Genomic DNA, 24,736 nt, shown 5'->3' with positions numbered 1-24,736 from the left:
AGTTGAAGGTGTCTAGCAAGAGATACAACAGTTTTAACAATGTTTGCTTGGCGGTAACTTAACCAACATGGCCGGCGTGTGGAGCGAGGGCAGAGAGGTGACATTATTCTTTTATGACGATCATTTATTTAGCTTGTCAAGTAAATCCAATCAGAATGCCTTGGAGCTATTCGTATGGCAAACGGGGATAATTAGCATCACTGGGAGAGGCGACGTCTCCTTGTACTTCAGCCTCTATCCTGGAAGACCTGCTGGAGAAGCTAAATATTAATAAAGTTGTCAACACTGTAGCCCAAACACACTGGCCAGCTTTGTGAGGGCTGCTTCCGTGCTTCACAAACTTCAGGAGTAGATGGGCAAACCCCTGTGTTTTCTGGTCTTTGTGCTTTGTTTTTGTTGTAGATCTGAGGAGGGGAGAGTATTGCCATCAGTTAGGGGTCGGACGTTGTTTCACCTTGTTGTTTAAATCCTGTATGGGCTCGTAAGTTACTCTAGATACAGTATGTAAGTAGCTGTTAACCATGTTCAACTCTGCTCATAAATTTCCGTGTTGAGATTTCTCTCATGGGATTGTCGTCCCCCGGTGCACATACCTTCCCTGGAATCTTGCCTCTGTCAATCCCCAGTAGTATTAACATAGCCACTAATTAATCCTGTCTATTGTGGCTATGGAGTTAGCTGTTCAAATATTACACTTGTTAACTCACCAGGATATAATGGATGTGTGTTTATGGAATTCTCTAACAATGGATTCTAAATCAGTTCATATCCATGTGCGATGAAATACTAGCCCGTATATTAGATTAAAATTCACTTATTTTCGTGACTGACTACGCCGTTGAAGTGTTTTCTCCTGGTCTGTTTTAGTAGCTGGCATGTGTCTGAAAACAAACAGAAAGCCAAATGGTCATTTTTTTCTTGAGACATTCAGGGCAGAATTATTGATCAGAGCTTCTCCCGTCTTTACTAGCATTCGATTTAAATTGCCAAAATCTCCTTCTCCTGCTTGAGAATAGCTGGCTTTAACTTAAAAGAGAAATAAGAATCAGCACATTTAAGTGGGGAAACAGAGGAAATGCTGTCCCCTCAAAACAATGACTGATGGCCATCCAAATAGGACTGGCTGGCTTATGAGAACCAGTTCTTCATACCTCCTCCTGGGAGTTACTGTAGCATTGTCCTGTTTTGCTGCAGCGCTTTTGAGCTCGAGTCAATCTGTGTTTACCTTAGGGTATACTCAATTATTCATGCTGTCCTAATGACAAGTGTAGCCCTTCATATAAAAAAAGCGACCTTAAAAATCATTGATCTTTTCTGATGTTGCTATAAATACTATGAACTTTACCTCCATTTAAATCTGACAAGATGGGTGACCATCATTTAACCTCTGTTTGAGGTGTTTAGTGCGTATAATTGATGTGCAATGAAAAGGTAATTAAACATCATTAGCTTCTTCAAATTACTTTGATAATGAGAATTTAATTCAAGAATGTTGATTGATACTATACAGTGTCTTGGCCAAAGGTTTTACCACCAACAACAAAAATATATACATATTTTTTTATTTTTTCCAGTTGCTTTGGTCTCATTGATCAACAAAAAACTCATATCATTTGGATTATTTCTGTGATCATGCTTAAATAATGACGATATAATCAGCTATTTTAATCATCATTTTCTTCAGTATTTGGTTCTCACATTTTTGGGCCAAATTTTGGTCAAGTCTACAAACTGGTTAGACTGAGCCAATGAATGTCTCCCTCCCTTACAGTGAAAAACGAATTTCCTCTTGATGTACTGAAAGTCAGTGCTACGACTGAATCATGTCAAATTTAGCGACTTGGAGAGGCTTGTTTTTTAAACTAAATTACTGGAATTCTCAGACTAAGGAGCGCTTTAGGTCAATAGAACGCCTGTGGTTTCATCGGTTTGATGTAGTGAGGCTCAATATTTTGGCAGCCCGGCGCTTTTTAGCCTGTAAAAATCCGTACGTTAGAGACGTCGTCGTGTCTGCAGCAGGGTTCAGACCACAAGAAAAAAGGAGCGGTTTATAGTCAGGGAATAACTGAACTTGTAAATGGATGAACATTGTTCTTGCACATTACAGTACAGTACATTACATCTTGATAGCACTGTAGATAATGCTGCAGGCTGCATAGGCAGTTTAAGCTAGTGGAGACACTCCATGAGAGTAGCTGTTTGACAAGGTTAGCTATCTTTCAGTGGACAGTTTTTTTGTTTGTTTTAAATAGCTTTACTGTATAATTACAATTCAAAAGCCTATTAAAAAGGCCTTACTTGATATATTAAGTAGATCTACCAACTGCATAATTATGTGTTAAACAATGCCCAAGTGTTGTTTTGTTCTGTGTGGCCTTATCTGAGTTAAATTCATTCTGACATTGTCGTATTTACATAACTGCTCATGGCCTCTGCGTGCATAGAAATCAAGAAGACATCTTTTAATCGTGGTAGGTCACATGCTGGAGTTTTTTTGCTAAATGAAGCTGACAGCATTCAGACATGCTGACCTTGCGGAGATGGAGGAGATGCACCGTGATTGAAGGTTGATCTCTGGGGGGGAACTCAGTAGTTTGGTTTGCCAAGGTCCCAATGGGAGGGGGAAAAATAAATCAGATGATGACTATAAAAAGACTCGGTATGTTCAATGGGAAGGAAGTTTTTATTTATAATGTCAAATATTTACCTTCTCTGGAGTGTGCTGTGTATCGATTTCTGAAAGTTTTAATCCATAAAACTCACATAATGCATGAGAAAATTATTAATTAAATTAGATGTTGCCCAAGTTTGTTTTCAGTATACATATATGTATATATTAAAATCCATCCTTGGATCAGTGATTATTGCACAATCAATATGTCAAACACAAACACTAATTCATCAGATGCTGAATAAACATAGGTTGGGAAAAAGCATGTACAGGGCTGTCAGTGTTTTTAAAGGTTTACTTAGCAAAAGTAATAGATAAGAGATGTCAGGTTCGCAGTTTATAAGCCCTCTGTGTCCCGAGAGGTCGACCGTAGCCTCCAGCCATTTTCCCCTTACCTTAGGCATCATCGGGAAAAAAAAGCTGATGCTTCTAGTCATTCTGCATCCCTGCATCTGTCTGAAAATAATTGGTCAGGAACCTTCCTTCCAAAAGGGGGGCATGAAAGAGTAATGGCTTGCAGCAAAAACACACTGGTCTGACAGATCACATTTGAAACAGAAGATGTATAGACCTACTCTCTGTGTTGCTGAAGGTACTGAAGTAAGTTTCCCTCACTTTGTCAGATGTTGGAGAATTTTTCGTCATTTCAGAAGAACTTCTGGTACATAGAGTGTTGATCGAAGATTAGACATACCGGTTGAAGCTGATACAAGAAAAAGAAACATCTTCCAATTGGTAATACGTTCTTTGCATAGCTAAGATCGCTAATGTTTGTGGGCATTCAAGGGGTTCAACTGCCAGCCCTTTGAAAAGGTTTGAAATAACTATAACATTTGGAATGATCTAATCGATTAGATAACGTTTATTAAACATATATATACATTTAGAAAAAAGTCCTCAGATATAATGACAACTGAACAAAAGCCCACAATGACCCTCTGGAAGCATATTCACAATCTACTTCTGGGGCCAGTTTATTTGAAACTAAAGTACATTGTGCATGTCCAAATCTGACGTGTTATCATGTTTGAGGTTCAATATAAAATCAATAATCCACACTTTTCGCAAAATGGAACTCCCCTGCAGTACAGTAAGGTTTCAACCAAGGTTTCAAACTCCAACTCACATCCAGGGTACATGCTCGGTTAGTTTGAGCCTCTTATGCAGCATAATCTCTGCTCGAATGTCCACTTTGTTTTTCATCCGTGAGCATACCAGAAGGGGAAATGATGGCGTACCCATCTGCACGGCGATGCACGGTGGTCAATAAAGCGCTACAGATAGATTGCCATGGGCATTGTGGTCTTGCGAATGAAAAGCTAGGCTGTAGCTTCTCAAATAATTTGCAACATTATTACACAACACAAAGACACGAAAAACATGTAAACCAACATGCATCGCTTGCATGCTAGCATGCTTATACACAATGAGCACACATATTGCATTCTTTGTACACTTAAGAAAAATGTTTGACATGACAACATATAGAAGAATTATTATTTATTTGTGTCTCTGGGAGTCATGGTTTGAGACAGGTGAACTAGGTTTGGCCTTTCACCCCTCATATGCTACTTCATATTCATTTACTTTAAAAATACAGTGTTCACTTGTACGAACACAAGCTTTGGAATGCATGAATGAAGTTTTCTTGTACATTTTAGATGAACCTAGATAAAAGATGCATCTTTATTTACTTGAATTCAGAGTTAAGGGCAACGTGAAATGCTGGCTTGGTTTGGGGTGCAAGTCTTCACTATGTAGCCGGCAAGTAATGAGGTGCATCTACATTTGCTATTCTTTTTGGCCTTGTCTAATCTAGCAGAAGAAAGGTTCCTCCACTGAAGTACTGGAGGGAAACAATACCACTGGGCTTTGCCGTACCTGTAAGCACCACACAGAAAGAGAGAAAAATTAAGGAGGGAAAAAGTCATTATTCTCTGAGTGAGATGTCTTGGGTTTGATCAGAGCCGGAATCAAAGCACCTTTCTTAGACTACTTAAACATTCACTTTTAAAATTCCAACCTGATTGTACTTTTATGGAAATTCGATGCTATCAATGGCTGCATCATCTCCTGTCTCGAGGTCTCCCGTATCCCAGTAGATATCCCACTCTGCCCTTCATTAGAATTCTCTCGGCAAGAAAGCATGAGATATGAAGAGAACATGTAAATTCAGCCCAATAAGAAAGGGCTCACGTCGTTCCCCTTTTGTCCAGGGAGAAGGCACTGAAGAAAAAAAGAATTCCAGATATAACACATCATCAACTCAAATCTGACACTGAGGCTAAAGGCTTCAGAATTTCATTAGAATATTGGATAGCTATGCATTCGATGTCATGATCACAAATAATGTGCCATTATGGAGGCTTTTCTTTCGTAACTCTGCAAATCTTGTTTTTAATGGTTGTCAGTGTTCAAAATAACTTGAAATGTTATGGATGGATTTGGATGAAATTGTCAGGGAACGTGTGAAATGGGACTAATGGCAATTGATTCAGTTTTGGGAGAGATTTGTTTCACCGTCTTTTCACATGTGAAATGACCAATTAATTTCAGGAGGTTGGCGCTTTTTGAGTGACAGAAATACATACTGTATATCACAACACGTTAATGTCACCGTCTCTAGTCGACTTGAATCTTGACTTGAATTGTGACTGTGAAGGGTTGCAGTGCTCAAGTTCAATGTCCAACATTTTGCTTCTGATCTTGCAACCGTGAATTAAGTGCTTGTAATGTGACCTAGACCTTTTGTGTAATGATTCATGAGTAACAAGTTGATCATTTAGTATTACTAGAGTTTAACATTCAGACACTTGATTCAGGGATTTCATGAGTCAATATTGGGCTATGCAGAGGAAATATTTTAATCCACAAGTGGAATGATACTTCTAAAAGTTTTCTTCAGAACAGCACAACCAAAACAACCTTTTTTTTTTGATCCAACCATTTTTTAGTCCTCTGTGGCCCATGCCAGTGCACTTTGAATAAAGGGCTACAAATAAAATTGAGTGACTAATCTGTGTCAATATTTGGCTTGTCTCAGGTGAATGTATAGAAGCCGTCTTAGAGTAATGCTCAGCATGAACTGCTGAGGTCAGTAGCTGGCAGTGGAGGCACCTACCCTACTTATGAGTACGGTGACTGTCATGTCGCCATTATCCAGCGCGTCAACACCACTGTATTTCAAGTGCAATATAACAAACCATGTGACTGGTAGAGAGGTGATGGATAAAGCCTTTCCCTGACTCTTGATGGACTCTTAAAAAGTTGTAACTAATACTTGCAGTCCTGGTTCTGAAGGCACGGGTGGAATAGACTGACTGAGTGACACCTACATGACCTCGATAGCATGGCAACATTCCACTTCCACATACAAGCAACTGAGAGAATACATACAAAGTCAGGCATAATTTCTTAAGTCTACTTCAGTCTTGTCTTATTACCAGCTCTATTAAATGGGTGACCAGTATCAAAATAATTGGTCTCCTTATTGACATACAAATATTCCAAGTATGGAAAAAAAAATCTCAACAGGATTGTGAGACTGTGCTCTTGATCTTAATGCATATATTACATTTTTGATGCTGATGTTGGATCCAAGCTGTGGCCACAAAACGGCATCCAGTATTCTGCGGGGAGAAGAAGTCACAGTTCTTCTCTGGTGCCAAAATTGTTAGAAATTAACAAACCTTTCAAGGCAAAAAAGTTCCTTTGAATAGATGCCGACCATGATGGACGCAGAAGAATGTAGGCTGTTATCATCCTTGACCGACCAGGGGACCAACATCAAGGCTGAGCTCAGTCACATGGCAGCCGAGCAGTGTTTCCTCTCATTACCGCGGAGCCGTGGAGCAGCTCCCTGATGCTAATCAGTCTCCCAGAGACCTCGCACTGTGTGGTTAATACACATTTGCCGCTCATCTCAGCCCTTGACTTTTATTAAAGATGATCTTTCGCAGAGAAAGAAAGGAAGCATCTCCAGACCAATGTTGGAATGCAATGCAAAGTTCCTGGCATGAAAGGCAAAAACTGTGGGATTATTTCACAGCTATTCCAGGGAGAATGAAAAAAGGAGAAAGGATGTGGAACAAAAACATCAAAGAGCCCAAGTAGAAGGGGTGAAAAGGGAGAAATGCTCTGAAATATTTATATGAAGTGCCAACATGTGGTCAAGAGGCCATACAACAGTACTTTTTCATTAGCTTCTTACTGTTTATGATAAGGATACTTTTGGAAAATATGTGAGTGGTATGTCACATGTTTATAGAAAGTATTATTGTCCTTGAAACTCCATTCTCCTCTTTTATGTTTTTTGTGTCTATTAGTGCAGGTGCGGCGGCCATTTTGACAACATCATTTTTTCAGATTTATTTGAAACTTTTTCCAACTGAGTTATTCAGGTTTTGCTTCACTCCACCTGCCGTGGAGAAAAGCCGCGGGGTGTCTTATGTTGTCCGACCTGCTTCTCTCCTTTCACTTCCACTGGCCGCTGCAGGGATTCCATCGTTTTCTATCTTTAATCCTGAACATGGCGAGCAGTAGAAGGTTGACGTTTCCTTAATACTTTTATTGATCGGTCGTATCGATGACGTCCTAAAGTGGACATGCTACTTCCTCTTGTTCCAAAAGGTAAACATTCTTGAACGGTTTTATACATAGTTCTTTGCTGGGTTGAGATTATGTTCAGAATATCATAACTAGGTTTCAGGTAAACTAGTGGCAAGCTGACTCCTTGAGTGTCAGTGGAATCTGTATCAGAAACTGTAATTACTTTCTAATTGTAATTACAACAGAGTAACTATCTAATTTTTTTGTAATGGTTTGCTGCTACCTGTGTGTAGCGCAGTGTTGGGTACAACAACTGCCTCTTAGAACACCAGCCGCACACGTTTGTTTCCTCGTGCAAACTACTTTGTGATTGACCAACCTTTCTTCTGTAGGGTTAAAAACGTGTTTTACAGTAACCTGAAATGCTGTTAAGAGCAACAAACAAATAGGAAGCTATTACAATTATCCAAACAAGACTAGACTTTTAGTCTTGGCAATCCTTCACAGAAATTGACCTCTTTTTCTCCCTTTCTTTGGAAAGCTGATCATTCATTTCAATATTTTGTATCACAGATAGGAGTATTGGCAAGAACCTCTACGATATGCATTCCCTGAACTGCACAAAAAAAAAAATCACAAAATATTACTCAACATTGAAAGGAAATTCAAAAATATATTAATATATTTTTGCTGCTTTGTTTATTATTATTATTTTTTAAAGATATTCTTTATACTGAAATTCACATGCAGTGTCCATGCATGTAACTTCCAGTCATTTAAGTTTGTCTCTTTGTTTGTCACAACTGTGACATTAATCTAATCTCGCAAGGAACTTGTTGCTCTTGTTTTTTTTTTTTGTCCTGCTCTCACTCCCATTGGTAACATGATGAACAAAGTGTTTTCACTTTCTGACTATGCACAGTCATATTTTACTTTCAATTTCAAACAAAAATAAGTAATATAAGATAATAAATTATTATTTATGAATGTCAATATTATGTTATTGCAGAGGAGCCCAGTCATCTTTCAGAGTCACATTCTTTCATTAATTCTTTAAATCTTGTTAAAAAAAAGTTTAGAGTTTTTGTTCCCCAAAAGGGCTGCATCATCCACGATCTTGCCGTGCACAGTCATGTTCTCCTTCTGCTGATAGTCGGTGTTGACCACCAGCAGCAGATGAGTGATCATTCAAGACAAGCCTTTTAAGTTTCGGTGGTCTTTTACTGGAGCACATCTCCACAGTTGAACCCTGTATCTGGAAGATTATTAAAGAAACCCTTAGGGAGAACAAACTGCAAGTCTCGCAACTACTTTATTCATCTCTACCTAAATTAAGGAGCAATGCTGGGCATCCTTTTCCTGTGGTTTTGCCTCTGCAGGTTCTTTTTTTTTTTACGCAGAGCAAGAGGCTGTAGAGATTCACAAACCCAAATGTCCCCCGGCGATTATTAGACACACTAGCGACAATGCAATTAAGATCGTCGTCTCACTAAAAACAACTGATTGTGCAGAAAAAAAAGTACACTGAGAAGGAGTGTTTTTATTTTCCGTAATTCACAGACAGGTCTGCCTTACAGGTAAGTTTGAATTTCATTTGCCGCCTCCACACTGCCGAGATGGAGAAAATTAACATATATTTACAAATGATGCTGTTCAAACTAATTGAGTGTCTGCAAGATGAATCTCAATTATGGAGGAAGCTGGAATGGAAATTCTGAGCATTAAAATGGATGAGTGTTGTTTTAGTCGCCGACATCACTGATCTTTTTACTTCTGTTTTTCAGTGGACTTTTGCTTGATTTGGCGCTTACAAAAGATTACACTCCAGTCTCTTCAAATTATGCATGAATTCATTAGCAGCGTGCCGTTTTACAGCCACCGGGGCAGAATTATATTGAATACATATATATTTCTCCAGGTCGTTGAAATTGTGTGTAAGCAGTGCAGCTCTTTAAATTAGCTCCGTGATTGAAATTGATTTATTTTCCGAGCACATTAACTTAAGAATTCAGGCTCAGGTCGGCCACGACAGCCACTTATTAAACCATATCTAAAAATAAAAATGGCTTGATGTCCTTTTTTTAGCAGTGCAGTGCGTTATACACTGAGAATTGATTTGCCCCATAAATCTCTGAAAACAAGTATTTTTATCTATTTTGCAATCAATGACAAAGTTAGGAATCTGTCTGTCTGTCTGTCTGTCTGTCTGTTTACCTGTCTATTTGAAAACAAAAAAAAACAATTAAGAAATAAATACATAAATAAGTAACTTGCAGTTAACAGCTGTACAGGTGTTTCATCACATTTTGCAAATAGGAGTGAATAACTCAAGTATTTCTATTAAAATAAACTCACTTAGTTAAACGAACAAGGGGCCTGAATCTTTTTTTTTTTTTTTTTAATATTCCTCGTCCTGTTAGCACAAGCACTTTGCAAACTACAGATCAATAATAATAATTATTATTATTGCTATCAACATAAAATTAAAGTGATCACATGAGCAGCCAAAACATGCATATGAAAAATAAATAAATAAATAAAATATAAATATAAAATAAAATATCGCTTTTTGTTTGTCATTCTAATTTCACAAAAAACGTGCTTCAAAAAATTTGAACTGGGACTAAAACATTTATTTTCAATTAAAGTACATTCTGAGACGTCAGAGATTGAATGTTCAACCCCAGCCATCTTGCTTATCAGTTCTTTTATCCAATATTGAAGTTCTCTTTTCGCTCTAAATATAAATATCATCCTCCGAGCAAATATGAAGCAGGTTTTTTTTTTTCATCTACATAATTCTCCCACATTCATTTCCAGAGTCAATGTACATATCATGATTTGGTAATGCCGCCACAAAAAGACCTTTTCTTTCCCAGCCATGAAGCAAACCATTTGTTCCCTTGACTGCGTCATACACAATTCATCATTTACCCCACTTTGCTGCATTACAAATGGTCGCAGGACAAATCGGGGTTCCCCAATACTATCAGGGGGAAAATGATTTCCTGAACGTGTTAGCGAAGAGATTGGCAAAGGAGCCACGGTGGCCCTGGAGAGGGTCCAAACAATGCTCATCTGTCGCAGGAGGAAATCACATCGTTCCACTTGAGACAAATACAATTTCATATTAATGAATAATTGAGAAAGTTTGGAACTGGGTTGGGATAAATGTGCGAAAGCGTTGCATGTATCTGTGTCACGGTTGTTTTCAGCACTGCGGTTGTGACTCGCTGTGCTGCTTCTGCGAGCAGATGAAGACGCTTTGTTTTTCCGAAGAAAGCACACAACTCCATATTTATGTCGCAATAATCGGAATCGCACTAAAGATGTCGCTAAGCACCTCAGTATCCGCAGTATTGGTATTCCGCAGGTCATGTGCCGTGGATCACAGTTAAAATCATGAGCTGCCTCGCCTTGTTAACCTGTGACTCGGTAACAAGGCCGGGACTGGTTTGTTACGTGAAAGCAGGAGGAGGAGAAGGAGGGGGTGGTCGACTGTGAGCCTTGACTGGAGACGGGGACGCTTCGCTCTGCTCCCCCTTCCATGCTAATGATCCGGGCTTTGCACATAATTAAAGCCCCGGTACCCCTCTCCTGTGAAACACAAGGGGGTGGGGGGTGGGGTGGTGGTGGTGGTGGGGGGACTGGTGTACGTCTCCCAACGTAGCTAGAGGAGGTTTGGAAAACTTCTGAACATCCACGGTCCATTATGTATAATTTCAAAACACATCCAAGTATGAGGAAAAGAAACTTTTCATTTTTAATGACAAAATCATGAATTATTCCATTTATTGTATACACGCACTCTTTCAAAGGTAGCTGGTCCTCGGAAGGTGAAACTGAGCCAGCAGTAAAGTGGCTGGGCTGTTAAAGACGGACTTAACGGTGGCAAGCGACACCTGTAGAGCGCTGTGGAAGGAAGGCCTGGCTAAATGAGCACGACATAAAAGAAATCTTTAATGTAGCAACTTCACACTTTTTTTGTTTTTTCTTCTACTCCTTTTTTTTGCTGCAAAATTCGGCTAAAGGTTGAGGAGGTAGCTGGCTTCTTAGAGTTCAGTCTCACGGAGAGGCAGATGTGTTCGCCATTAGTTAGAGTCTTCTTCAACTTTTATTCATTAAAACATATCAATTGAGACATTGACTCTTCATTTATTTGTGTTCTGGGCGTTGGCATTTATAATACAATATTAAACGTCACCAATATTTCATAATATTTTTTTATGAATTGTGTAATGCCCATTTTGTTCACACAGAAACCTGTTTTCCACCTTAATTTATTACAGTCAAGTTTTCTCTTTCTAATAATGTGCTAATATTTAACAGTATATATAACTCTAATTTAATAGCACTTTTAGTCAAACTAAGTTAAATTAGTCACTGAAGGCTGTGGGACCATGTCACAAAGGACACATCAAAGGACACTTATAATTTACACCACATTTTGGACAGTTCAAATGTAAAGTTTCAAAACATCATCAGTGTATTTGCAACACTGAACATACGTTTCTTTGTATTTCAAATTACTGTTTAAAACACTGAAATCATTCACGTTGTGTGCGTCAACGTATACATGCGTCATGCGTGGACTAGTCGACTAATCGTGAAGATGATCAGTGGCTAGTTGGCTTTCAAAAATAGTCGGAACTTGCAGCCCTACTTCGAACTTTAAAAATGACACTTGGTTGACACAGTGGTACATATCTCCTAAAATATGGAAGCGAAGCGAGACATGCTGTTTTCTCAATATTTCTACCTCTGGATTTGGCTTTCTGCAAAGTACTATATATATATATATATATATATATATATATATATATATATATATATATACACACACACACATCAGCGAGTTGACAAAGAATCCTAGCACAATACAATACACCGGCAAGCTAACAAAAATTCACGTTTCATTGTTTGTGATTTTGTCATTTGTAGTTCTCAGAAACTGCGAAATAAACCTTTACTCTTCACTTTTAACATTTATTAAAATGGCACCTGTTGTGGCAAGTCTACCAGAAGCATAAGTGACTCATAAAGAACAGTAAGAATATGCAGTTTAATAAAAGTGAATATACTATGTATTTACTCATCATTTCTGTTCAGTTTTCACCATGAAATAAAGTACTTCCCTGTGAATTAAAAAGGGACATCTCTTTCGTTTATATATTTTTATTCCCAGGAATCCAACATGTGCACGTTTCCTCGTCTAGAAATGTGATATTGTCTTTGAGAATAATCCTGTTTCCCGTTTTAATTACAATATTACCAGTTGTTGCACATCCAGGGACTGAGCTGAGCGCTCGTGGCTGAGACACTTTTAAAACCAATAGTGATTATCTTTGATACATGATTCATTAGTACCATGTCCTAAGGAAGCATCGCCTCTTTTATTTCTTTATTAAAGCCAGGCTTCACTGCATGCATGTTTTAAAAGTCCAAACAGTTTGCATCAATTTCCTGAAGAATTCCATCGGTCGCCCTCAATCCAGTAACTGTAGCACAGCAGACTGATGACCTGTCCCTGACCTGGTGGTCATCTCAAATCATGCACCAGCCCGAATATGCTTCCAAAATCAGGGGTTTACCTTTTTATTAAAATTTGAAAAGTCAGTCTCCTCGAGCGCTTACTGTAGTTCTACAATCTGACCGACAGGTGTCGCTACCCACTTAAGAACACCAGAGGGGTTCAGCAGCTCAGCAGGTGATAACAAGATGACAGATGAACAATTGATTTTTTCATCAATATTTCTAGACTCGCTTTGAAATCTCCTTTATGTAAGTACTATGTGTCATTTAAGTGCATTCCTTAGTGTTTTACAAAGAAGTGGAGTCTCTTACTGTATTTATTTGTACATCTATGACTTGATATTGATGGAGGAAAATAAGTGCTTTCCGTCAGTCTTTCAGTTTTCCTGAATGGCCATCGTGTTTTATTCTTCTGAAGTTTTAATGTGGCGTTTTACAACAGAGTTGTGGGAGTAAATATTCCAAGACGATTACTGCCTTTTTCAGTGTTCAATCATGAGAACTTTCCAGCTTCATATTAGTTTACTTTGCTTGCTGTACTTTGAAACAGTTTGGTTAAAAGTGTCCTACACTGACCTAAAGAAGTTTTTTTTCTACAAAATGTAATCAGAGTAGACATCAAGATTTATTTGTTTATGTTAACAAACAATTGATGAATATTCTACAAGTACTGATATTAGTTAAATTTTTTATATGAAGTAGAAGGTGTGAAGTGTAGAGTCGTATTTCCTGTGTCATGCAATTTAGAACAATATTGTGTAACCATTTGAAAGCAGAAAGACACAGCTATATGATCAGTTATTACAAGCCACTTACATAAGCAGGAGCTCACTCCATTTATTGCATAATATACATAATTTAGGTCCCATATCATTACCATGTTAAAATATGAATAAATTGGAATATAATTAAAAAACAAACAAAAAAAAACATTCAAGACTTTCGTAACTCACTTGTACTTGAAGAACTTGAAGTACGTCAAGTACTTGAAGACCTATTACTATTAGTCCAGCAACAATTTGCACGCACCCAACTGAAGTATAGTTTGATTACTGGCGTCTCCAAACTGATTTGTGAAACGTTAAACCCAAAGAATTTACCTCTGAAAACAAATGTCTCCTAACTTATTGATAGTTTACTGTCTTATATGCCGGCTGATTATTAAGTCCAGTCAAATGTTCTGTCCACACAGCAGAACGAGCTGGTCACAAAAGACTAGAAAAGCTAGAAAATACTGTTCTTGAGAAGACGGCAGATTAAGTGAAACGTTTTTTCCGACCATCAGTTGAGTCTGTTGCCATATTTGTGCCGACTCACGACTTTCCTTTAAAGCCTATACGTCCGTTGTTTGAGACGAAACAAGAAACAACTGAAGGTTGGATGTTTACTTTGCTTTTCATAAGTTTCTTGACCTGTTCGCTGGTGTGCTCACTCCTGTACTCACACATGTAAATGACATCTTCGTCTCCTCCTGGGACTGGCGTTTGGCACATAAATAAACATACACAAATTAGATTACAAGGTGGCCACGACGAGGCCTTTGTAGTTCTTTGATAGCAGATCTGTGTACTTCAGAGGATTCAAATCAGGCATCCATCTTTCTTTTTTTCCCCCCTTCTTTTGCCTCTTGTTGATATACCATCTGGCCAGGAAACAAAAAGATCCCTTCAGGCCTGCAAATAATGACTTGCCATATCCTCACATCCAACCTGTGCCTGGTTCATTGTGCTGTAGGGAAAAACGTGGCACTTCATGTCACTTTTCTTCACTTCCCTCTTCTTTGCAGTTGATGTTTTTGCTATGTAGAGAGGCAAAACCTTGAAGGATAAAAGGGCTGAGCACCATTCTGCGCTCCAGGAGGCCGCTGGAGCAAGGGTTGAGAGTATGGGGCCTAGTGGGGTGCAGGGATGTAAGACCTTGCAAGGTTGAAAAGGTGTAGTCATAAAGTTTAATCTGAATATACATGGGTGAAACCAGTGAGTTCATATTGTCGGAGAAGCTAGTGAATGGTAATAAATTAGAAGTTTTGTCATCCATACAGTTAGTGACACAACTATCTGTCTCTCTGTCCATCGCTACGTCTTTGTCAAATCGAGAAAGTTTTAGTTCTTCACTTTTAACATTAGTGTATTTTAACAAGCAAATCACAAATTTGAATTGTGATTTTGGACACAGGTTTCATTGAACTGAAGCTGACGGGTCACCAGCTGATGCTCTATAATTCTGAGCGTGTCTCTGCGTATGATACTTTTGGGAAGTGCTGTAATCCTTTTGATGCGTTCAGTTTGAACATTTTCAGTTGCCTATATGCATGATTTTATTAGCATTATTAAAGTGGTTATATAGCAATACAACTGTCCACTGAGATTTACTTTATAATAAATATTCTGCTGATGTTGAACTTCATATTATATATTTATATATTGTACGAAATTAACTCTTAACTATACTGTACATAGTATAGTTGATACACATTCATTATTGTACAGTATTGATCTTAAAAATAATGTTCATAACAAGTGTTTGTTTCTGCAGGTATCACTCAAGGTCATAAAACACAAGAATTATTATATACTCAACAACTATTGAGCTATTATAGGAATATTCCAATATGAATATCCTGCTTCCTAAAATGAAATAAATCTGTTGTGAAAACCTCTCAATAGTGAGAAGTTCATATGCCGTGTATTTGGAGTCATGTATCCCTGCTCAGTAGTTAGTCCAATGAAAACGGTCCCCAGATGCAGCTTATAGTTCTGGGAACTTGGTGACGACATCTGTATCGTCCACAGTGAAGGCTTCTTGAGGGCTGCTAATGTAACTGTTACTCTGATCTTGGTGCAAGGCTCCCCCTGGGGAAGCTGCAGGCCCTGGGTCAGCCATATGGTGGCAGAAGCCCCAAGAGGAAGCCGCCTGAGACGCTGGATCAGCTTCAGCACTTCCTGACCAAGACTTGGGTCGCACCACTCGCAGGTAATTCAGGGGGGAGGCGGTGGTGGTGACGGTCCTTAGCAGCAGGAACCAAAGCGGAGTCACCAGGTGCCTCAGGGCAGAGACAGGGAAATGGTTTGGTCCGTTTGCTATTCTGCGCTAGGACTGACACCTAGGGGTGGAACATCAGACAAAAAACTGTTGTTTTTTTACAGTGATTTTATTTCACTGGAACTATTCAGCATCCAAACAACTGATTGGTAGCAACCGCAATGTTGCGCTTTGTTGCTCCTATTTTTGTTTAGCATTAACTGAGATTTTTAAATGTAATTCAGAGAATAGTTGTCGCCCGAGAAAAACGCAACAGCTGCTGCTACTGTGAGTGTGCCTTGAGCTTTAGTCACTGGGCTTTGTGGAGAAAGAGGCGTCTATAGTATCCGGAGTCTCAGAGTTGAGCTTGCTACTAATTCAATTGCGTAGAGAGAAAGCAGACTGAGGATTGGAATGGAACGCACCATTTATAACCACACCTGTTTAGAAACAATGTAAAGTCACTGACTCAAACTGCTGCCATGTGGACTGAATATATATTGTATGATACAAAAATGAAAGCATCAGTTGTGCCACGACTCCAAAATGTCTGGCTGCATCATCTGCTGAAAGTATGTTCCATTCACACTGCAACGCTTTCCACTCAGTTGCCATTAAAAATCCTGACCAACACCTTGAATTGAACAGAACTTTGGAAAATGGTTTTGACTCCTTATGAAAGAAAACTGAAATTTGGCCTTTTATACTAATTAATTTTTTTTTTAGGCATGGTGTTACGTCTGGGGTTAGTTGTTGTTTATCATCATTTCTATTTTCCAATTGTGTCATTTTTGTGTCATTTATTTCTTTGATTGTACATGGCTTTGTATTTGCAATATGATAAAATATGAAGTGGAAAGAATTCAGGAGGTCCAGGCACCACGTAACAGAGAAGCAGAAGATAACCAATGTGGTGAAGGAGGACATGTAGAGGTGTGACCAACCCTGGTGTGAAATAAGGTACCAGATAATTAAAAAATGAAAGGTGATATTTTTATAAAAAATTAGTTTATTAAAAAATATTTTTTCTACTGTTTCCAAAGTGTCCCTGCCACTCTGCATCACTCCCAATTCTGATTCTCTGGTGAGGGCCTTGTTAAAGTTTTCGCTCCACTCTGAGTTCCAGAACATTGGCATGCCATTTTCATTTTGTTTGGCATCTTTGAGACGTCTGAGGGTGCATGTGTGCGCTTTAAGAGAAGATGACATGCTATTGTCTCACTGCCTTTTGGTCTTCATCTCTAATAGAGAGTGTCTTGTCTTTTGTATTTATAATGCATGTTTCCTTTGAGCTTGTTTCAGGTGCCACTGAGAGACTTCATCTCTGGCTCCTCTTGTTGATATTCACACCGACATTATTGTTTTGCCTCCCCAACAATATATTCTGAGGAGCGTTTGCCGCATATACGCTAATGACGGATTTTCTCAGTGGCGTGGCTCACCCCGCCTCACCTTGTTTCTAATTAATTAGCTCTGTTTATGCTTGCCATTATAGCACTGACAGCTCCTTACCTTCATCGCAGGGAAGTTCTTTCATGACAAATTACCAGGCCTGATGTGTGACGCTCTCCGACTTGCCTGTGGTGTCCCGTGTTGGGGACATAAGCCCAGGTGACTTGAACCCAGTCGTGTCTTGGAAGATATGAGCTATTCAAATGAGATGCTAACAGAGCGGGGCTTTGTGATGCTGGGTGTCTAATGTTAATGTTCTCATTTGAATATAAAAGAATCCTTGTCATTTTTGCCCATCAAAAAATATCCAGAGTTAGAGATGGGAGTTGCTTCGGCATGACTGACAAGACAATGGGAAAGTTCTGCCGTTTTCCGACTATTGTTTCAACCAAATTATGGTTTCAATTAAAATATCAGTGGGTTAAATGAAGGGCACTCACCTGTCAATCACTAGAGTTGTGTTAAATAACCAGGAGTCGGCTTCAAATGCTTCGGCCCGCTAACAGGAATCCTGACAATGAACCGAGTTGGGTGGACAAATAACACTGAAATATATTAATCTCTGCAGCGGATGGTTATATTCTTTAGTGCCTGCTTAACAATATTGAATGATAAAACACTTATTTTGGTACCAGTGTCACATGGAAGTTGTCAGAAGAGCCATCAATTTCCTGAGTGATTTTAACCTGTTAAATCATCTCTTGAAAAGAGTAGTTGATTCTGAATCTGATCGGATCCCGACCCAAACTTTGCACCTTTGAAAATGATATGGATCTTAGCGGGAAGAGTTGATGCCGCTTTTGCTTCCTATGTCAAAACATCTGCATGTTTGAGTCATTCAGACATGGCCACCTTCAAATTGCATCAAGATTTAACAAAGGACACAAAGAGCCAATGTTAGCTTTTGGTCTCTTTCAAACTCATCTCATTAGATTTCCCAATTATAATTCCTCTGCACACCGTTTCTACGAGGCAAAAATTACGCAGCGCTGACATAGTGAAAATAATTAGCTGCCTCTAATAAAGCTTGTGTGTGTGTGTGTGTGTTCGTAGCCCAGAGAGGACCGCAGGGCTGTTTTTCCAACGGGATCGTGACATTCCGAATTACCTGAAGAATACCTGCAGCAATCGGTGAACCTAATTAACTTCCCACAGAGATCAAATCTACTTATCATTTGTGGAACATTTGGCAAACACGTAGTATCAATCACCAATAACAAAGCACAAGACGACATGCGTATTCTTCTGTTGTGAAAGATGGAAGACTCTGTAGACCTGACTTGTCCACGTGGTGCTTCCAGGCTCGCAGTGATCAAGCAGCCTGTCTTCTTGTACCGGGAGACATTTGTGATTGTAACCTGGTGAGCCTGACCAAACTACGTCATGTGGCGGTGGGCCTGAATGATTTTCGGGAAAAATCGAATCATGATTTTAGATCACCTGCTTCTGCTAAAGGCCTGAAGCCTCCACCAACTCTGTTTATGGAAATGGTTTCCCCCGAGCATCTTGTTCCGCTAAAGACATTTGTGGAAAATTAAGTCACAACTTATTTGTAGGATTTGTAAGCACCACTAATGCACCAGTGAAAAATGCATGGAAGAATGGAATGCTCGATGACACAGTGAAAAACCACACCTTCAATATCTATATATCTATATATCCATCCATCCATCATGTGGTTGTGCGGATTGTGATAAGTCGTGCCGCATAAAATCGATTTGTATGTTCCTTGTTGCACCTTTCTTAGCTCTTATTCAACGTGTTTTGTTTAGCATATCAAAAGCATGTCTGAGCCCCAAGACAAATGGTCTCAGAAGTGGAGGTCCGGACAGTTGATCAGTGACCAGTCAATTGGTAATTGTACTACTAGAATGCACTTTAATATCATATCCGAGAAAGGCTTTGTATTCCCTCAGAAGAACTGGAGGAGGTGTCTGGTGTGAGGATAGTCTGGGCCTCTTTGCTCTGGCTGCTGCCCCACGACCTGAACTATGCTGTGGATATTACATGGATGGACACGCAATGTTTATGTTATTTTTCTGACATGAAAAAGAAACCAAGGATTAGTAGAAATGTTTGTTGCTTGAAAAATTGGCAGTGAAATCCATTCAAAACAAACTGTTGAGGCTTACTGTACTGGCAACTTGTATTATACATTTTCCAGTTTCAGCTGGACACTGGAACCACCTTCCAAAGGTCATCAGGTGACACGCACTGTCACACACTGACGTGCATTTTGAAGTGTCTAATTATATTCAATATTTGTGATTTGGACTGTGGAAGAACGCTGGACTGAAAACTGGCGGCAACCAGCCGACCCAACCATGGGCACAGACCGAAATGTCTTGTGAGCCAGGTCTGGATTACATGCCAAATTCCTAACTGTGACTCTAGCAGTCAGCACTGTTCATTTCCGGTCACAAACTGCCTTGAGTTGAAGACATAGAGAGCACATTTGCAAATGTCAAGAGAAATCTTAAAAACAATGACATACATTTATGAACCGCAAATATCAGCGAAAGTGAGTTTTGTTTTTTCTTCTTGTCATAAGTCAGTTTTGGATTGGTTTTTATTACAATTTTCAACTTTGGTTTTAAGTGCTCAGTCGGTTTGATTCTATATGCTGTAGAAAGTCAGAAAGCCCAGCAACACATGATAACATTCAATAAATTCCACTCGTAGCACCCACCCAGATTCACTGTCACAAACCACTGAGGACAACTCGGAGTGAAGCTACTGTTGTTCAGACTCCCAGCAACCCTGCAATGTGAATAAGCTTGGACTGGTGATCTCACTTTGTTATCGTCGCTTCATATACGATGACAGACGCTCCTGCTACAGGTTCTTCCACTCTGGTTTGTCACCTCTATAGAACTGCTTTTACTGGTTGATATCGCTTAGTTGCCGTCACCGAGGGTAGCTCCTCAGTGGCTGCATTTTTACTGCTGCAGACTTTTTAAATGCATACTACAGGTAGCTTGACTTCTTTTGAAGCAGGGTTGTGCTGTATTCCACTTGTTGCTTTTGTTCTGTGGCTTTTTACAAAGTGAGCTGAACTTTTTCAAGCAGGATACCATTGATTTGGCTTTTTCTTTTGTCCAGGTTTCTATGCGATTTCACTCAGCGAACGTGTCGGACAAAAAAGACTTGTCATGAAACTTCTTCTTTTGCTTATTTACTTAGCCCAACTCATCACTCTCCGACTTTCATGTCATAAAAAGGCTCTTGTCTGAAATGGACATATGGTACAAAAGCAAGTGATGCAAAAAGGTGAAATACGGGCGAAGCTCTGCGCCCCGATCTCCAGCCGCCGTCTTCTGCTCACTCTTCATCAGCCGCGCCTGCCTGTCTGTTTGTCTTTCATATGTGATGTGAGCATAGTATTCTCTCTGACGAGGCAGTTGCTTTGTGTGCAGCAGCTGCTCACTGGTGGGTTTTCATTGCTACATCCCCCAAGTTATATTAAATTTGCAACCAGTCCTCTTTAAGTCTTTTTCATGAGATGTATGTTTTAAAGAGTGTGTCAATTCTTAAAGATGCCCTTGGCTTTTATCAGCGTTAGAGAGCTTTCAATGGGGAGGGGAAGGCAAAGGCTCAGCGTGGCAGTGGCTCCATTTTGCTTGCATAAACTGCATATAAAATCTTAAACCCAGATCTTAAAGGGTGATGGGATGTGACTTAAAGCCGCTCCAATAAAGATATGACTTCATTATTGATGAATTCAACTTAACACCACTCAAACAATGATTCAATATTAGTCTTTTCAAGCTGAAAGTTGGTTCACAATCCCTTCATGATAAAGCATCTGTCGCTTTTTTCCTTAACCAATTAAAGGTTTTCTTTTTGTGCTGCCCCGTTAGAAGGCAGGGATGCTTTTGCTTCCTTCGCGTCCTTTCTCAATTTCAGATTTCAATCTGAATGAAAATGTTTTAAGGTCTGAAATGTTGCCTTGTCTGCTTTTTGGCAGCTACCAACTCAGTTATTCACAATAATAACTGATGTGATGTCAATGGCGAATGAGTGACCAGTAGCTTTCAACCCCTTTATTTAAATTCGCCTTGCCAATTTTGAGTCAATATAAATAATATATATTAATATGTAATAATATTAATATATTATATAATCTATAAAAGGTTCACAAAGCTATATTTCAAGTTCAAGTTTCAAGAGAGTTATTGTTCTTAAAAAAATGACATGAAGTTTTCTATTGTACTGTTATGAACATCAAATATCAGTGAAAGTGAGTTTTGTTTTTTCTTCTTGTCATAAGTCAGTTTTGGATTGGTTTTTGTCACAATTTTCAACTTCGGTTTTTAGTGCTCAGTCGGTTTGATTCTATATGGTATAGAAAGTCAGGAAAAAGTTTCTGTTTATCTTCTCAAAAAATAAATGTCGGTTGTGCGGCTTAGCAGTGTTGGATCCCTGAGAAGGGAAGTGTGTAAAATCATAGTTAATCTTAACCACTTGTTTTGGATAGGCTGCTGCAGACTGTTTTTAGTGAGATCATGAAATGTGTGTATAACTGAAAGTCTGACTAATACTGTTACTTTCTTGGTACTGGGGACCAGTGTTGTTCAGTTGTACTTAAGCACTGAAGACATAAGTAAGTTAGAGCGAAAAGAAGATTCACTTTATGTCTGTGATTTTATTAAGATATTAGGATTTTTTTATGCTTTTTTTCCAACTGTTCCAAAAGTTCTCACGGCTAAAATGACAATTATAGAAAGATATGCTGATTAAAGTTGGTCATTAAAGCGCCCGTGTATTCTCTTGAAAAGCAAAGTTGGATGGTGGCCACAGTTACCCCTCATTAGGGCTCTGACACCCAAAGCGTCGACAAGAGAAAACGCCATGAATTCAAGCGGCAGCGTAGCTGGTGTAGTGAGAGACCAGGGCGCTCGGGAAAAGTGAGTTTACATCTGACTGATATGGTCGTGTCAGCCGTGCCCCGCTGTGCTCCCGCATAGATCAAGGATCTCTGATCCACACAGCCAAAGCTTTGGCCTTCTGAAATATTCACCCTCCGCGTAGACTCTTCCAAGTGTCATTCACGCTCTCAGTCACGTGCGCCGTGCCCATTATGACCAAGAGTCTTAATTATAAACGTATATCAGCCTGCAAAACAAGTCAATTCTTCGGGAAATTGACAAATGACACTGTTGGGTTTTCATGCCGCAGTGAATTAATCATAGCATTTGGTTAAGGTGCAATTTTTTATTTGGCTTCACTCACTGTTTGTCCACAGTGTCATTTTTAAAATGTTTATTTTGTTCTTTTTAAGAACCTTTGAGAGCAAATGAGTTATTTTAATTTGTGTTTCATCAGTTGTTGGCTCTTAACTTTCATTTCATTGTGCTTCAACCTACCGTGTGCATCTGAAATGTCATGTAGTAGATATCATAGACTGCAGACAGTGAGTGCAACAACGCGTCCGAGTTGGAAAAGAGTCCTTTATATCAAATTGTGATGTAATTTTGTTGGACATCAACCTAAATATTTTCTCATGTATTTGATGTGTATGCTTAAATTTAGCACACACTAACATATTTGCATTATGGACTCTTTTTTTACTCATTGTTGTGTGTCATTATTAAGCATTCATTCTGTAGTTTCTAATCTTCATGTGCCTGCTATGTGGAACGATCGAGGCTTCTGACTTGTACTGCTTTTACTTATCGTTTCGTATTGCTAAACCATAAGGCGTGGCAACTTTCTCTTTGGATGTGTTGAAGCTGAATGTGTGTTCATACTAATGGTCAGATGGGGCATGTATTTGGTCACCATCAAGTGTTTACTTGGGCAGTGGTCTCTCTCTTTCCATTACTCAGAATGGCACCTCATGGCCAACACCTTAGCCTCATTTGAGCTGGATTGTGATGTCATTGTTACAGGTAGAAATGTGATTTGACCTCTGACCTTTGATGGAGACCCCGACCTTTTGACCTGCAAAAATGACATTCCAATAACTTACAGGTTTTCCAGCTTAGTTGGGTTCTTTTGTGTATGTATTTTTATGCAAGTGTGGTTGGAACAAAGGGATGAAAGTTAACATGTGAATACTGGTATTGTATTAGCATTGTATTGTAGCATTGTACTAAAAAAAATCCTAGACCTTGGATGAGTTATCTTTATCTATTAGAACTTGTTCATTTTCAGATTAGGAACCTCTTCGAGAATACAGTGGCTGATTTAAGGTTCAGGGATCCGACCGCCTCAGGCAAGTTATTCTAAGAGCCCCCTGATGTCAGTGGGACTGCCTGGCAGAATAAAAGGCAAGGCAATAAACTGGGGGAAAAAGTAGCACACACGCATTGAAATGGGGGCCTCCCTGAGGCGATGGCCCAACTGGCCCGTGGTTAAATCCTCCACTGAAAGTGTAATAATCACACCAGAGCCCCACAGAAGGAACGGGAGAGAGTAGGGATGGGGGGGTGGGATGATGCGAGGTATAAAAACAAAAGCTATCTTTCCTTACACTGTTCCCTTTGTCCCTTATATCTGAAAGGCAGAAAAGAAGACAAAAATCCTGACATTAGAAAGGGAATTACAAGCTCTGTGATGAGGACTGATAGGGAAGTGGAACATGATCTGAAACGGATCACAGGGGTTTATTGGAGCTCTGCTTGTCATTTTGATGTTTGCAAAAAGAGACTTCAGATTACTGTTTTCTTTCGTCCAATCTGCGTCTTAGTTTTTCTTCTCTTTAAATGAACAATGCTATTTATATTTCAAAGTAACATCTGAATTCTGTTAAGAGCTTTTTCTGAACACAGTAGCTTCCATTATAGCCCAGACACTGTCTTAGTTGCTCAATATTCCCTTTAAATTTGCTTGTGTCTTTGGCTGTGAATGAAATACTGTGTTTGAAATGAAAATGACTTCCTTTAGAAGACAGCCACTGTACCCTACCTTTATCACAGTTTGCAACATTTTAGTAGTTGTATACTGTTGTATATACGTCTGCACTATACACTGTATATCTTTTTTGGGAATATCTCTGAGGCATGTGCAGAGGATTTTTTTCTCTCCCATATTGAGGTGACTATTGAGGTGGAGACTAGACAACAGTTATAGATAGTCTCCATCTTTTATATATATATATATATATATATATATATATATATATAGATAGATAGATAGATAGATAGATAGATGGTTATGCTACTGCTAACTGTTTAAGGCTCATTTGAAAATGATGGTCGTGATATGATATTTTTTTCCCCCATGACTTGTCAGCAAGTATGATACCACACTGGAGCTATACAAAAAAGAATAAGAAAAATAAAAAACTGAGGGCATCCAAAACACCAATTCAAATTAACGTCCATCTGATGTGATGTGCACTGCTGTAGAAAATGGAACAAAAACATGTCCTTTGATTTGAAATGGAACGTTCAGAGCCAGTGTTGTTTGGTGAGTTCTCTCTGCTAAATTGGCAGGAGGGTGAAGCGGCGTCTAATTGTGACGGAAAAGGTCAATCTAATTAACGCTGTCTTTGAACTGGGCTGTGAA

The 24,736-nt window shown here is 39.1% G+C and overlaps 1 long non-coding RNA gene across 1 annotated transcript in view; it reads left to right on the top strand.

Moving 5' to 3' along the window:
- LOC128753688 (uncharacterized) overlaps nucleotides 1-24,736 on the top strand; it is a 95,115-nt gene that overhangs the window by 1,161 nt on the left and 69,218 nt on the right. The window lies entirely within an intron of this gene.

The sequence above is a fragment of the Synchiropus splendidus genome, chromosome 2 (assembly GCF_027744825.2).
Source record: "Synchiropus splendidus isolate RoL2022-P1 chromosome 2, RoL_Sspl_1.0, whole genome shotgun sequence".
Classification (NCBI taxonomy): Eukaryota; Metazoa; Chordata; class Actinopteri; order Syngnathiformes; family Callionymidae; genus Synchiropus; species Synchiropus splendidus.
This window is presented reverse-complemented; position numbering and strand designations above follow the sequence as displayed.